The sequence below is a fragment of the Pyxicephalus adspersus genome, chromosome 2 (genome assembly GCF_032062135.1).
Source record: "Pyxicephalus adspersus chromosome 2, UCB_Pads_2.0, whole genome shotgun sequence".
NCBI classification, from domain to species: Eukaryota; Metazoa; Chordata; class Amphibia; order Anura; family Pyxicephalidae; genus Pyxicephalus; species Pyxicephalus adspersus.
The window spans coordinates 99,118,993-99,136,309 of record NC_092859.1 but is presented as its reverse complement, the minus strand read 5'-3'; the positions used below and the strand labels follow the sequence as shown (position 1 = coordinate 99,136,309).

The window sequence follows — 17,317 nt, the reverse complement described above, 5'->3', positions numbered from 1 at the left end:
ATTGCTATGATCTCACCATTGAGCTTAACAGATCCTCCTTAATCGCGCAGCTGAAATCTAATCGCCTTAATTGGCAGATTCGCGCCCCCTATTGCTCATTATTATGAAGGCAGGAATCCGGCTGGCAGTGAGGAAGGGAGTGTACACGCACACTGGAGTCCGGACCGCTGTAAACCGCGATCGCTGGCCGCGCGTACTTTCGCGCTTCCAGCGAGCGCAGATTTTATTGATGAATCAGGGGCATTGTGTGGGAATCGAGTGCAAATATGTAAATAATATTTGTAATCAGTGTCCAACATGTGACAAAAAATTAAATCTGATAAGAATGAATTTTAAATCTACTAGTATGATGTTCTGATTTTTTTTTAGAGAACACTAAAATACTGCACTTTATATCCAAGAGTAAATTAGATTATTTAGTGGATGCTGGACTTGAAGGCTTAGTCTACATGTGGCTGATATATATAAATATTGAATTCCAGGGGAATAAATCAATTCTATTTATTGCAGGCCCTCTCTAGACATCCCACATTGATGTTAGCCTTGACTCTATAGTTTAAAAAGTCTATTGTGGATACCGTACATGGAATGCCCTCAAACCTAATATATTATTTGTGAGTGGTCCATGACGTGAGTGCATCCAATAAATAATCCTAGTACATTCTTTCTAACCCCTTTCTTAAAATCCTGTTTTTTCTTAAAATTCTTTCCTGTTCATGTATCCAATTATTTAAATATGGTAGTTTTTGTTCTTCCTGAATCTTCTTTCTTAGATATTATATACATTCATACATATTTAATCATATTACACTGGTAAGTTTTTTTTTTTTTTTTACAGATGTAATACATCTATTTTCTGTAACGATTTCTCACTTGCATATCTATTTATGAAGGATCACCATACAAGATACCACTTTATTTATTAGATGTGAAAATGACCACTTCAGTATGATACTTGAACACATAAAGCTAAAGGACTGTTTGTTTGAAGATTCCTTTATTATATCAGAACTTCCACAAGCCAATCCAGGCAGGTGCCTAGGACCAAGTGAATGGCCAGGGGCCATTCTAAAACCTCCATTTCCTCCTTCTTTAAACTATAAGGATGGTTCAACTGGTCAAACCTGCCTGTCCCTTCACAAGAGAGAATGACTTGTAGGCATTTTTAATCTGATGGGGCAAGCTATGCTCTTTTCCTATTGGAATCCTTACCAATGCCAACTGAAGACATGCACAGTCAAAGCCTCTACACTTCCTGGGGTTGCCTTATTTCATTTCTGCTTGATATTTTTCAAAAAAGCAAACAAGTAACCTCTAATTAGTATAGTGAAGAGTTTTCTTATCCATACAAATGTCACCTAGAAGATGTTTAATTGATATTTTTTAATAAATATAAATCACTAGGTAATCACAGAGGTAAGGATTCTAGGACAAATGTATTCCAGACTGGCAGTGAAGTAGCAGAGTATTTATTCTGTATAACAGCACTTGAGCCAGTAAATATTTTTCAGAGATTAAAAGCATCTTTATAAGAGCAATGTTTCATTTGAACTTCTACTGTGCAGCACAGATAGTTGTAAATAGCAGACTGCCATCTGCTATTGTAATCAAATTATCCGACTTCCAGACCACTTGTAATTGTTTCTGGATATGTCTGTAAGAACAATATGATCCTCACCAATCCTGCAAAGATACATTCATTCTTCCTAAGATGACAGTGATGTAAAACATAAGTAATCTAATTATGCTGGAAATCTTACATTAAATAATAGCAATTTCCATTATGGAAAATATTTCATAGAAGGTTTATTATATTCATAAAAGTCTTGATTGCAGACATTTTGGATAGGGATGCAGGTTGTTTTGCATAAAAGTGTAATTATTTTTTTTATAGTAATGAGAGGAAAAATGTGTCTTATTCTAAATAATATTACATTTTTTTATTGGGATTGTACATTTACATTCAGAGGTGGAAGACAACTTCTCTTCCTGATATCTCTATCTCTCTGTACAAACTCAATAATTGTTGTTAAAAATGATTTCCAGTGATCATTTTAATAAATCGCTGTACAGACATTTAGCCTGATTTATTAAAGCTCTCCAAGGCTGGAGAGGATACACTTTCATGAGTGAAGCAAACCTGGAATAGATCTCACCATTTGTACAGATCTTAAGACATGTTCTTTAACCAGTGAGTGATACAGGAGCTATCATTACTGACTTTCCAGATCAAAAATTCTAATTTGTATTTTTGCACTCTCAATTAGTGATTTAAAGTTTCAGTTTAATGGTTACCATGACAGTCAGCCATTTATAATTTTCAGAATAAAATGTCAGAAGATGGCAGCCCTTATATTTATATCCTTTCCTTATTCTTTGGATTTAAGTCTGTATATTAGGCACACCTAGAATGTAGCCAACCAACCAGTGCAGCATGGTTGTTCAGAGGTTAGTACTCTGGCCTTTGCAGCGCTGGGTCCTAGGTTAAAATCCTGGCCAGGACACTATCTGCATGGAGTTTGCAGGTTCTCCCCGTTTGTGTGAATTTCCTCTGGGTACTCTGGTTTCCTCCCACATTCCAAAAACAGGTTATTTGGCTTCTCCCAAAAAATGACCTTAGCCTGTATTAAAGATTAACATACATAAAGATATTAACATCTGACTATAGTAGTCACATTATATTTTGAGCCCCTTCAAGGGACAGCTAATGACTTGACTATGGACTATGTGTAATAATAATAACCAAAGTTCTGTAAAAGATGCTAACGTGTACCATGTGCATGTGGGTGTTCCAGTACGAGTCAGGTAGTTAAAAGGAAGGGATTATAAATGAAGCTATGCCGCAGGCCATGGGTTGCATGCAGAAAGAGTTTCTTTTGTTGGTGGAGAGTTGATGTACTAAGAGCTCTAACCTATATTACCCATTACATTTTAATTGCTCCACCTTTTTCAGTCCAAAGAGTGTACATATTGGTACTGCACACAGAAAAAGGTCGGTGATAATATGCAAATTTCAGGAAATCCTAATCACCAATGAGATTTAGGAATATATATATATTTTTTTACCAATTGGCTACTACTACCCAGTTATCTGATCTGAAGCATCTTGTTCACTGATTAGTAAAATAAGCTCAGTAATAAAAAAAAGTGATAGCCCAATTATAATATGTTTCCTTTTATGGCAAAATGAAGAAAAGGTCTGGTGTAGTTAGGCTTTTTATTGGTCCCACACATTGTAGTTATCGAAAAAGAATTTGATTTTTTTTTAATACTTTTCTTTATTACGTTTAATTTATTAAACCCCCCCCCCCCAAATAAAAGCTGACTATAGACATTTAAGCAACAGACAGCCATTAGGTGGTTAAATGCAGTTGTAATATACAAAGGCGATGAGAATGCATGAGCAAGAGGAATGGAGAGTCCACCTCTGGTTAAAATTTAACTCCAAGGAAGCAATAAAGACTCCTATGTCTCATTGCTTAATGCTTAGATATAGGATTGTTCATTGGTACTCTGTCCAACAAATGAAGTTATATATCAGACAAAACTGACCTGAATTTTAAGTTTTTAGATATTATGAATAAAAAAAATACTAATTAAGAGACTGTATTTGTGACCATGATTTCCAATGGACTATTTATAAAGCAGTGAATCTGAGATTAAGAAACATTCTTTGCAGGTGACTCTTCAGGTGAATTTGTTTTAAAAAATTCCCTACCACAGAATGTTAGGTGAAAGTCACAATTATGATTTCATAAATAAACTCCTAATAGTTCTAAGAATCATTGAATATATTTGAGATGCCACGTCTGTTATGTTTTTATTAGTTTATTAGCATTTTTATTCATTCACTACTGCTACCAACTTATCAGATCTCTGTCAATCTGACTCCACATTCTATTCTTATCATCCTGTAAGCTTTGTACACATGCTAGATGATTGTCCCCCAAGACGAATGATCGTGATCATCTCGGATAAAAATTTAGTTGGTGTGCAGCTTTCCTCCAAAATTGTTCACTGATACACCCCTTCCCATAGAACAGAACAGTGCTGTGTATACAGCATCATTCATTCTTCTGTCACTGTAAAAATTCACAAAAGATAGTTTCCAGTAACAGAAATTAAAACAAAATGACCATAGCCTTACTTAGCCTTATTTAGTAGCAAAAGGTTACAAAAAATAATACCCTGGCACATAACTTAAAAGGAAGGTGGAGGGGCTTTGTAACACCTGTATTTCACCATAATACCAAACTTTTACAAATGACAACAGATAAGATACTTTTATGTTTGCATACCAAAGGTAAAACATAATTTTGCAATATTCAGTTTAACTACAGAATACATTCTTACATGTTTCTTTAAATATATAGGCCCTTAACAGTACCACCAGTATAAATACCATGACCAACCATACCAGCCACCAGACACAGATTTCAGCAGCTTAGAGGATACACTGCGTTATTTCCACCTTTACTCTTTGTCACATATAACCCCCACCATAAGTGTTCAACTTTCCATTGATTCAGAAACCACCAAACACAGGGTGTACCTGGTATTTATTACTTCACCAGGTCATAAAGAAATTGATGTTTACTATTTTACCTTGTTTGGCGCAGTCGAGGACTCGCCAGCACTATGACCGAGGTGTAGCAATAGAAGTAACTTCACATTTAATGACCTAAAAGAACAAAGTAAGTCAAAACCAACCTAATCAAGTGTGCCATCAGTCACATACAAATTAGGCTAGGAGGGTTGGGCTTTCTGCTTTTACAGACCCTTCTGGAACCTTCTTTTTTACCAAGAGCCTTTATGCTACTCGGCTCTACCCCACTGCTGCATCATTGTTCCTCCTTCTACTAACTGTACCATACAACATCACATCCCTTTTCAATCCTGCCATAGTTCTTTTCATTATTCGGCTTGGCATTGAGCATCCATTATAATTACAGATAATATTTCTTGCATACTAAAGTCATCAAAATGATTGTTTACTCTAATCAGTACAGTACATGGATTGATTAGTATAAAGGCAAAAGCTATACAGTGTATTTTTTTTAATCTAAAATATGTCTGTAGCATTCCAGTAGCATCATGGAATTTATGCTTTTTTAACAATGTGCCAATGCCGTAAGCTTCCCTGCAGCAGAATGCTTCCTAAGCTTTAGCTAGTCCAGAGGTTAATCTTGGCACACTGGGACTTTCATTTTCCCTGTATCATCAGCCCAAGGCAAAAGGCGATCAATAAATATTGTCTTGGCACATGGGTGTAAGAGACTGCAATTTTTGCTAATTGCTAGGACTAGAAAAAAAGGGAAATCTTAATGCTGGATAATGATAAGCAAAGATTCTTCATCTCTTTCATTTAGTGTGCCTCTTACAAATCTCTGTAACCCCTGCTGTGTCATCATGCCCAGAATCTGCTGTGTTGATTCTTGTATTCCCCTGCAATTCAGTAAATATTACACAAACACAACTCTAAAGCTGTTTATACACAAAAAGATTTGGGGGTTGATTTTCTTAAAGTATTTAGGCTGTTCCCTTAGCAAAGTTAATCCAGATGTTTTTTCTTAGCTTAGTGGTTGTGTTCTGCTCTGCTCTATTGTCTCCCCACTGACCATCCACTCATATATAAGCAGAAATCATGTATTTTTTTGCACTGTATTGGGTATTCTTTCTCTAAACTAAACAAATTATTTACTGCAGAATAACAATTCATATTGCTAAGAGAATGGTATAAACTCAATTGAATCAACCCAGTGTCCATTTCCAATAAAACTGTACGCCAAGGGGTAAAAAAAAAAAAAGCAAAGAATATGATGTTTACCAAATATTCACTGCAGGTGATTGTGCCTGGTGCATATGTTTGATTTGATTCACCTGCAGTGAAAACATCCTGAATGTCACATTATTATCCCATTAAAGTCTTGCAAAATGTATTTTGATAAATCTGAAATCCTTATACTTAAGTTGTTTCAAACATTGATTAAATTAGCCAATTACAATGTGACTCTGTATACATGACTTCTATTAATTTTTTTATTCATTTATTTATTTTGATAATTGGCCTCAATAAAGTCATCCTGGTTTTTCCAATTTTATGATGTGGTGGAAATCTCTCCTCAAGTGATAGAAAAGCACCAGATACTGCTAACCTTAACGTGAATTCTTAGGTTAAGAGTGCAGGATACGGGAAGATTTATGCCCATTTACATGCATTGACATGCATTACTTTAAAACAGCCCTGGTATTTTATTGAATTTATGATGATGTGAGCTGTTTTGGCATATTATACCAAAGTTACTGGTCTGGTAGTAAAAATGTTGAGTTTTAGCCTTATTGTACCATATCATTTTCTTTGTTTTAGAAGGTGCCCAGATGTCATCAAGCAAGGTTTGGGGTAGAAGTCATGCACATTTTAATTAACAGTGGCTTACCAGTGGCATCCTAGTTTTCAGATCTTAGATGCTTATGCCTGTACCTCCTTTAGGGTTATCCTGGGTCTCTTGGTGGCCATCTTTACCAAAATGGGGTGGAAGTCAGTGAATATACTTATCAATAAAACACACATGACACCTTGTTGTATGTTGGAATAATTTTGGCCAAAACCTTAATGTTTTTCACATTACAAGTTGAATACAATTTGTATACATATAAATATATTTCCCTTTTTCTCTTCCTTCTTTTTTTCTGTATATCTGTTGGTTTTATTTGCCGATTTTAATTAAGCAGTCACCAACTATGGAACAGCATGATGCTCAACTAAATTACAGCAACGTATGGTTGGAAGGCACATAACTCCTTCCTTCCCACTACTTCCTGGATTCCTAAATGCTTATTTACCTCCGAAGATGGTGCCCCTTGGTCAGCTCCCTATTTAACTAGTTCTGTGGCTGCTTGTGATATACATAATCATTTCTAAACAAAGGCCATACATAACTAAACAATGTAAAAAAAAACTGCTAAACATTGAACATGGCGCAGCACACAGCTGAAAATTCCATAGCTCTGAAACATTACCCCTTTTTCCTAACTTTTCACTTTTGGAATAAGATTTAAATACATTTAACATGTTGCGTTCTAAACATGCTTTAGAATATTTCAATCCCCCAGACACCAGTAGGACTGATCAATTCACTAACCCATAGTGTGGCCCTTCAAATTGTTGGCCCAAAATGGGAAAGGTCAATAGCCGTCTTATATGCCTTTTTTAACTTTGTATAGCATGCTGAAAAAAAAAAATCTTTAGTAAAATCTAAAAACGATCTTAATTTAAATAGACAGAGGAATGTCAGCAGAAACCTGTCAACCACTGATGCTGATGCTTCAAAAAGTGTACAAATGAATCAAAACATTTAATTCTTTTTTTAAAAATAACAATAAGCACAAATACATAAGCAAGGTTTTTGGTTTAACTATATTTCGTCCACTCTAATGGTCATCTGCCCTTAAACTATGAACCCTGAAAAAATGCTCCAAAACCAATATATCTTGCTGCATCAGTAAAAAGTTGAAACTTATGGGCCCTTAAAAAAACTGACCCCCTGTTGGAATTGGCCAAAAACGTTCAACTATGCCAAAAGATCACCCTTGGCCAATCATGGCAGCTGAAAAAATCACGTGGCTTCCTTATCTTGCTGGTTTAAACTTTTGGAATATGTGACCCATGGGCATCATCCTACATGCAAAACTCAACTTGCCTCGTTTAGAGTGACCTTATTTAGGAAATATTACTGGGCGACTGCTGCAAATCTATGACTTAAGGTAACCTACATTCCATGATCAAACAATTGATATCGGTACTTGAACTTTAAGCAGACTTTAGGCCTTTCGATTCTATCATGTGTGAACTGTACCCTAAGCTTAAACTGTAAGCACAATGCACTAATTAGCCTCTGACATTCATTAGATTACTTGGATCAAGGCTTCCATTTCTGTGTATCCTAAGTAACACGTATCAAAATAACATTAACCTAATACTGTGTTAGCAGGTTGTGCTTCTTGAAAACACATTCAAATGAAGTCCTAGAGTTCAGCATATATTTAGAAACAACAAGTGTTCTGTTCATGGCCACTTTTTATTTGCTTCTTAGCAAAAGATAAGCGCAAATTCTTTGAAGGTATATTTTTAACTGTTTATCATGTGTTTGCCAACAAATGGTTGCACAACTAACTCAAAATATTACTTTTTTTAAAGAATTCTTTTATTACATTAGCTTTCCACCTAACCTTTTTAGTAATGCCAAGAGAAAACAATTGACGTCTGATTCCTAGCATAGGGCGATAAAAAGCAATTAACCCTCTTGATTAATTTATTAGGGAAAGCAGTAGATATGAATATTTCCATGGACACACTCTCATAAGTGATATTTTTCATACTAAAGTTCTTGTAACTTAACATTTAGGCTGATCACCATGCAAATATTAGGCTTTAAATGTCTCTGGTTTCTGGATCCCCCAACAAACTATTTGTACTGGACATCCTTTGGTCAAGGTGTTCATTGCATGTGGCTGCATGTCACCGAATAGGCAGCAAGGGCTACCACAACTCATGTCCTAACTTTTGTAGTTATTTTTTAGATAATAAAAGTACCATCAGGACAGATTCGAGGAACAGTTATCTTACAGTGGATGTTGTCTTGCTCTCTCTGTATGTTAAGCATTAGGTTACTGTGTCTGCTGGTTGCTCAACTGGTAAGTGGCCAACTGCTGGATACCCTACTAGTCACCTACCTATGGGGTAATTTACTTGTGTATTTACCACTTCCTATGGGGTCATGATAAATTTGTGAATTTGTCACCTTTACCCTCTAAGGCAAGCATAGTTATCCTTATCTCTAAGCCATATACAGTTCCTTGGGTAAAATTACTCCAATTCCAAATGTATTAACCTGATCAAACCTGTATTTTCAGTTCCCAAATCAACTTCCCAAGCAACACTGTTCTTCATTTCCTAAAAAAAAAAAAAAATGATTGCACTTTCAGGTAGGTTACAATGTTAAGATCAACGTATATCATATAAATTATTTTCCAATTCATGTTCATCAGGGTCTGTATTATCATTGTAACTACATAAAAAGAGTTGACTTTGAGAACAGCTTTATCTATCAAATGTTTTTCACTGCACAATTTTGTGATACAAGAAAAAGTAGCTGCACAGGTGAAATGCTTTTGCTGCCTACAGCAAACAGTAAAGTTGCAGTCTCCATGAAAATTAAAAATAAATCTTGTATTTTCAGTTGTGTGTGTTTTTATTATTATAAATAATAATAAATATAATAATAATAATAATAATATAATATATATAATACAAATAAAAATAATAATAATAAAATATGTTCTTTAATTTTATTTAAAGAACAGGCATAAATATAAGTAGAAGAAGGTTAAGTGGGGTTGTCTTATAGAGCATAGTGAATAACACTTGCAACAGATTTGTTGACAAGCAATTTATTGCATTGTGTGATAAAAGTTATAAGCACATATGAGAAATCCTAATTTTAAAAATTGGGGAAGAGGTGGGAATGATACAAAAACAGTAGGAGAAGCTAAAAAACAGGGTGAAATAAAAGTATGATCACAATACGCCTTTAAAAATGTTCATAGAATAAATTAATATGTGTTGCACAAGGAGCCTAAGCAGTGGTTGAACAGAGGGCTGACTATGGGCCACCATTACTAAGTTATGACTTTTTAATTAATTTAAAGTTTGTTACATTTGTAAATACATACACATTGCCAATTAATCCAGAAGAATTATTTCACCAGAGAAGGAAGATAAATTATAGGGAGTGAGCATTACTGCATCAACCTGGTAAAAATACTTCAAGCCAAGTGTACTTTGTATGCAAATCTTCTTTTAACCAATTCTACACTAGGTAATTGAAAAACTTTACCTATAGTTACAATTATCCCACCTCTTCCTTTTGAGTTTACATAATTCTTAAATATAGAACTTACTCAGGCATTTGGCATTCATTTTGTGAAACCTGTTTAAATGGAAATATAAGTGCTTCAATTGCTAACATGTTTGTTAAAGTTGCAGGCTCCGGTATTCCAGTCAGGCCTAAGGCCCCCTAGTTATTTAATGTTGGATACAGCCTAATTGAATTGTTGCCTTATTGCGAGTTCCCACGATATCATTGAGTTACCACACATTAACCCTATTAATATGCCTAAAGCGCAATAGCAACGCACAGCTACCAGTCTCTGGAAGGTTGACCTCGAACGTCATGTCTTCAACCCTGAATGGACTGACAAATTATTCCTCCTCCTTCCTCCTCCTTCCTCCAACACGACAACAAAGCCCTGTGTTTATTGTGCAACGACACCAACAGCACTTTCAAGCGGTCGAATCTTAAGGGGCATTTCGATGCCAAGCACACGTACAGAGACTACACTGCGGACGAGCAGAATACTGAGGCTGCTCGCTTGCAGTCACGGTTGGAAAAAACCTTTCCCTGGACACCTTGTTTCCTCTTGTTTCACCCTATTTCTTGACCTCCTGAAATGGCCTAGTAGTCCAAAAAGTTTGCCGACCCCTGATCTAGAGTCTCACTGATCTCAAAGAAGCATGCAGACATTATTATATTTCTTTCTTTTATCCCTTTATATGTCAATGTTTGTTCTTTTAAGTCAATGTGAATGGTAAACAGGTCTCAAAGTCATGTTGACACATGGCCTTGGTACAATGTTTCAAATGATTAAATAAATCAGCCAATGAAGAACTGGTGAATCTCAAGGCTTCTTTGTTGCATTATAATACATTATATCACAGATGGCACCACAATTATGTGGTAATTTGTCTGGTATAAGACACAGAACATAGACACATTCTGTAGGAGAATACAATGAATTCTGGTGCTAACAGTGTGATAACTTAATGTATTATCCATCTTTCATTCCTAAAGTAGCTGTTGTATTTACACTTCTTTGTGTCTATATATACAGTGCTATTACTTTCTCATTGAAATACCTTTATCTACTTTGTATTTGATAGCATGCTGATTATTTCTTTTTAATCATAGGTATACAAAAATATTTTGGCAGAACTAGCATTTTCCATGCTTGATCTTTCGCATGAGACTTTTCTCACCTGGAGCTCTTCTGTTCTTTAAGATAATTTCCATTATTTAACTTTCCATTGAACTCTTGGAGGGCTGTTATTTTAACCTGACCAATACCATAATCAACAGCTGTTGACAAAAAAATCTGTCTTGTAATATCAGTCCTGTATTATGGATTTAGGTTACTAGGCCTATAAAAATATGTACAAAATGTGTTTTCTATCAGGTTCTTAACATTTTATTTTATTTCCTTTTTAGGGGATTTCATTTAATATCAAACTTAACCAAACTCAGGTGTAAAACACAGAAAATAGATTCCAGATGCAATAAAAGATAAATGATCATGGCAACAGTGAGCCATAGGCCTGATTTAATAAAGCTTTCCAAGACTGGTGAAAACAGGCTATAATGGGGGGAACCTAGGTGATCCAGCAAACCTGGAATGTATCTGGTCCAGGATAGAAAACATTTGTCAACTAATAACAAATCACTTTTAAGAAATTTGTTTCAGGCTTGCTAGATTACCCAGGCTCTCCCATAATACTTTGTGTTCTCCAGTCTTGGAGAACTTTAAAAAGTCAGACTATGGTATATTTGTGCCATAGTCAATTATCCTTTAATTGTTGACTTTTTAAATCTTGGAGAACTTTAAGTCAAGCCCAATATATGCATGCGTGTGACAGATGAGCACCATTGGGAGACAATTGTCACTTTATACCAGAAAGTGACAAGATAAATAAGTTTATGAAAGTTTTAGTACTTTTTTTATGCTGCATTTTAAGAAATAATTGAAAACTTTTAAAACTACACTAACATGCTTAAAACTATATAAAATTGTAGAGATTTGATTTCTATCTGCTTATACTGTCATTTTCTAAAATTGCAACAAGAATATTGGTACATAAAATAAGGTCTACCAGATATTTGTTTTTGGGTATATTCATGATGTTAGATAAAAGATGAAAAATCTTAAAAGAAAACACAAAACCTTTCATTCTGCTTTCCTTGGATTGTTTAGAGGATTGGAGAATCATCTACAATAATGACAAGCTTAAACTTCAAAGGAATTAATATTAGAAAATAGAAGGCACACCCTGCAGGACAGGTTGTTATTTACTGCCAAAAGAAGTGTCTAATCTGTAGGTATGATAAATGTATGCCCTCTTTTCCCCTTTTTTTGTTTGATTTATACTGATTGTAATTTTGACACCTGTCAGCTAAGTATAGACTCAACCTAATTGCAGTACATTCATATTTCAACAAAGTAATTTTTTTCCAACCTGTGTTTTGATTTGACATCCATACAGCTTGTTTCAAAACCTGAAATATAAATATACAAATAGAGCCTCCAGTCTGTTCCTGGTTCACCAACATATCCTCAAATATTACTAATTGTACAGTGGAGACTTGTAGCAGGTGTGGCATATTTTTGTGTCATCTATTGTAATTGTAATAATTAGTATTTATATAACACCAGCATATTACGCAGTGCTTTACATATGTCCATAGTCAATAACTGTCCCTCAAAGGAGCTTACAATCTAAAGTCATATGTCATTAACACAGTCCAAGGTCAGTTTTTTGTTCAAAGCCAATTAGTTTAACTGCATGGTTTTGGAATGTGGGAGGAAACCCACAGAAACACAGGGAGAACATGCAAAATTAACGCAGATAGTCTCCTGGACGAGATTGGAACCTGGGACCCAGCGCTGCAAAGGCCAAGATTAAGGCAGGTCCTTTATTGGCAGGTGATATCCCTTCTGCAATAAAATAAACATACCTGCCTGCCTGTTTTTTTTATTTTAACTCACCTGTTCCTGTTCTGTTGCAGGTTTCCGTCTTCTTTTTTCTTCTTTCCAGGGTTCTGATCTTTGGCTATCTTGATTGGTTTGGCTGGGACAAAATAACTCTTTGCATTCAGTTCCAGCAGCCCCAGGCAATGCAAAGATACCTAAGACACCCTCGGCAGTATGCGCTAAGCTCTAATGTGCAGCTAGGTTTTTTTTTTTAAAGAAAACCTTGAAGAGGCAGATAAGTGTACTTTAGTGCAGAAATAATGTTGCTTGTTCCTTTTTGCAATAAAGACTGCCTGATCACTGATTTTCATAGCAGAACTATAGGTTCTCTTTAAGGGATAACTGTAAGGATCCCAAATAGGAAGGAATGGGGCTGTAGTGCACATGCGGGAAAAAAAAAAGCTGACCATGTTGGGCTGCACAGTGAATAATGCTTGATCCTGGTAGAAGATAAGTGTTTATTCTGGAGTTCTGCATTTAAGCAGGTAAAGGGCACATGTACCTTTACAGGGCCTGTACAAAAACCTCCAGGACCTCTGTGGTGTGGTGGTCTCCACTGCCCCAAATTGTTTTGCATTTTTTTTTGCTGTATTAGGCCGACCACTGAAAGGAATGCCTTAATCCAATGCGCATTAACAGACCAACATTAACACTCTAAAACAGTAAAATATATAGTTGTGACCTTCTTCTGCAAATGTTAGCTACTTGGCTATACCTGTCTTTACTACTGTTTGAATCTTTTGAACATATATGCTGCAAGCAACATCTGAGTGAAGTTAGAGCTCCTAATCTGAATCCTTGTTCTGGTTCAGCAATTAAGCTGCAGGCTCTTGGGCCATCTTTCTTTTTTGTTTTACATACATAGTAAGTCACTAAACTGGAACAAGCATGCAGCCAGTGAAGTGTAAAAAAATGAATTATCTTGTGTGCTTCTCCTAGGTCAATGACAAACACCTACGCAGGTTCACACAAGTGTATTTCTATATATACTTACTGTATATTTCTCCTACTGATCCTTTCAAACAACATGAAGCTATTTAGCCTTGAGAACATTGTAAATACAGATTTATTTTTAGCTGTAACCACTTATGACTAAGAATTCCAATGGAATATATAAATATATATTACCATGCATTTATGTGGTTTCTAAGTATTATAAAGGTGAACATTAAAAGAATGTTACAAGAGCATTTTTTATATGGTTAGTTTTATTAGATTTTATGTGATTTGATATTTATAGGCAGGAACTTCCTAGAGATCGTAGACCTTCGCTACCACTTCTTAATATGTCAAAGCCTTCTGATGTGTTAAAAGGGGGCTGTGCATTTTCGTGTTGCCCCTCCTATGCTGGCCCTTCCTTTTGTACAGTTTTTAAGTTAGACGGTTTACAGAGTATAAAAGGTTATGGTAAAATAGTGAAGCCTGCAGTAAAAATAAAAGGGTCTACTTGCAGCTGAAACTTTCCCTGAATCTCCCTCACTTCCCTTGCATTATCTGTGACTACTAGCACCTTCTATCCACACATCTCCTCAATCATTCTCATTGCAAACTCTGCCCCCTGTAACAGCATCAGTGCTTTATACATGCAAGTAAATACATGACCAGGCAAACAAAGTAAATACCCAAAATGTTGAAATGAAAGCTGTTCAAAAAGAGCAGCTGCTGGAGATTACTTTCTATAAAAATATTTTGCTTCCAAATGACATAATTCTGCAGTTATGCATGCATGCAGTTTTGCTTTGTTTTTTTTCCAGGAATTGCATAAAAAAGTCTAGTTTTTCTTTTAGTACTATGACCCAATGAAACCAACATTGTCAATAACTCAAAATAATTTTCTATTGATCTGAAAAAAGCCCATGCATGACCTGAGTAATATGGTAATGGCAGCCAGCCAGTCTTAAATTGGCTGATAGACAGTTCAAGTATGGGATATGCTGGTTCTAAAGCTCCACCATTGTGCCCCTTCTTTTTATTTGGACCCATTTCTACTTTCCTACAGGCACCTGGTAAAAAGGGCATGATGCAGTCCTTGGAGACCTGTGGTGCCTTGGTATTGGTTGCAGATTACTAGCAACTAATGTAAAAAGAGGTGCTTGTCTATGATTGGTAGCTCCAAGGGATTCATCTATCCTTGTGAGTATTTTTTTACATTAAACTTAGATGATGGTCTTTACTATGCCAGTGTACGCTGAGTTTACGTTTCTATGGTTGACACAGTATTCAAGGAAGGACAAACATAAAAAATATAATTTGTGCTAGAAGGGAACGCCCAAAGGATATCTGGATTAGTTGTAGTCTCTGTTTAAATAAATGTAACCTTTAAATACAAAAGTTTGTTATTTAAATAAATGAAGGTATATTTATAAACATATAGACTTAGCTTTTGTAAAACAATAAATATTAATTGCAATGTATTACCTGGGAACCTGGCCAGGCCCTTTTACTTACCTGTTTCATAGGGCAAACATATGGGTATAAAAGTTTTTTTTTACAAAATATTAGTACATTTGATTTTATTGTGCGCACAACTGCAGTTGGAAATATGATGTAAAGTGAGAATACTTTAAAAAAATAAATAAGATAGTAAATATAAATTAATAAAGTAACATAAATCAATAACGAAAGCACACGAATCGAAAAAAAATATATCAAATTAATATTTATTGTCAACACCAGTGTTTCTCAACTAGGGTTTACCCAAAGATTGCTTGGGGTTCCTTGAGCAATGAACAATTTCTGCCTCTGAAGTCAGCTACAACTGACGCAGATCTTTTTGGCCATTCTTCCCACTGGCCAGCAATAAAAGAGGCATTTTTCCAATTACCACCAAGGTATTGTACTGTGAGATGTGGATATAGTGATTATTGCAGGAGTTCCCTGAAGACTTGAAAGTTATTTCAAGGAGTTTCCCTGTGTTGAAAAGGTAAAGAAAGATTAGTATACAATATTTACCTTTAAATCGGAATACATTTTCCCAGGTAAGCTTGTACCCATTTATGGATTTTGCAGACAAATCATCCAGTGTATGGTTAAACAATTATACTAAAAAGCTGCTAGTGATCAACAACATATTCTGTAGCGTGAATAAAACTAGACAAGGAAAAGCCATGGTTTACTAAGCTGATGTTTCACTTAGCTGACGTTGACGTTCACTGCAAAAATGAAATAAATGCAACACTGTGCACAACTACAAGGCACTGGGTGGTCTCATTGCACAAACAAGGTCTCTCACAGACACATTCACCAGGTGTGTCCAGATGCTGCTCACGCTCTTACATACAAAGTGCAAGGTAACAGACAATACTGGAGACTGAAAAATGCAGCAGTTGGAAACTTATTGCAGCAGCTTAATTACACATGATGCTGAACTTTCTTTGTGATGGGAACATGTCCAATGGCACATCAACTTAGATCTGGCAGATACCCTGGTACACCCAAATAGAGTCTTGTCAGAAAAGGTCTTCATGGAAAGCCATACTTCCTACATTGAAGCAGCAGCACAGATTTAAAAAATGTTGCTGTTTTAAAAAGCAGTTTGTTTAGTGAAGACCTGGCAAGTGTGGAAAGGATGAGTGTCTACATTCCATGCAACAGTGCAGATCTGGGGATACATTTCCACTTATTATACACTTAAACTGGAACTGTAGGCAAAGGGCTAAGGACATAGTTACATTGCATACATGCTTATTTTTAACATTTCAAAGGATTTTTAAGCTTGGTCAACCATTGTTGCCATACCCATACCTATGCTAGCAGTACTGGAGATGAACAAATAATGGAAAATGTGCTCCACCAGTACTCTGTCAGCTGGACTCTATTAATCTCTCTGTTCACAAATATTAGTTCAGTTTATATTAGTAAAGTGCTCAAAATAGTATGAAGGTGTGCCTACCTGTTCATTATATGCAGAGAGTGTAATGTGCATTCCAGCAGAAGTGCAGGCTCCATGCCCCCTGTGTGACCTCCATTGACCCAGTAGGATGCTGCAGGCTATTGTATGGCATTTGACATCCCAATCAATATCATTAGCCTTGTGAAGAAGTGAGATAGATGTTATATTACTGTCACTGGAAACAATTTTTTTGTGATCATTTCTAGAGACAGATGAACAAACAAGTGCTGTACAAACATCACTATTCTGTTCTATAGAAAGTGGAGGACATGCAAGCAACTGGGCTCTCCTACATAAGAAAAAACGGCTGTTCACAATTGGTCTTTCATGAACCCGTCTGGGCAAATTGTTGAACTATGTTGGGAATGTTGTTGTAACTGGGAAGAACACAAGAATACTGGGGCGATTGGTCCCCTGAAACGATTTCCCTTCTCTGTTCTATTGGTCACAGCCACTGTGACAGCAACTCACAGGTCAACAAATAATTAGTTTTGATAATCATCAGAGACCACAGCAAACTTTTCTAAATCAGGTTTTCGAGTAGATTTCAGATCTGTTTTCAGT

At 35.8% G+C, this 17,317-nt stretch overlaps 1 long non-coding RNA gene across 1 annotated transcript in view; it reads right to left on the bottom strand.

The window, feature by feature from the left end:
* The window catches only part of LOC140322120 (uncharacterized), a 100,203-nt gene that overhangs the window by 50,442 nt on the left and 32,444 nt on the right, over nucleotides 1-17,317 (bottom strand). The window contains exon 2 of the long non-coding RNA XR_011919142.1: nucleotides 8,892-8,953. This is a non-coding gene — a long non-coding RNA (uncharacterized lncRNA). The remainder of the gene's footprint in view (nucleotides 1-8,891; nucleotides 8,954-17,317) is intronic.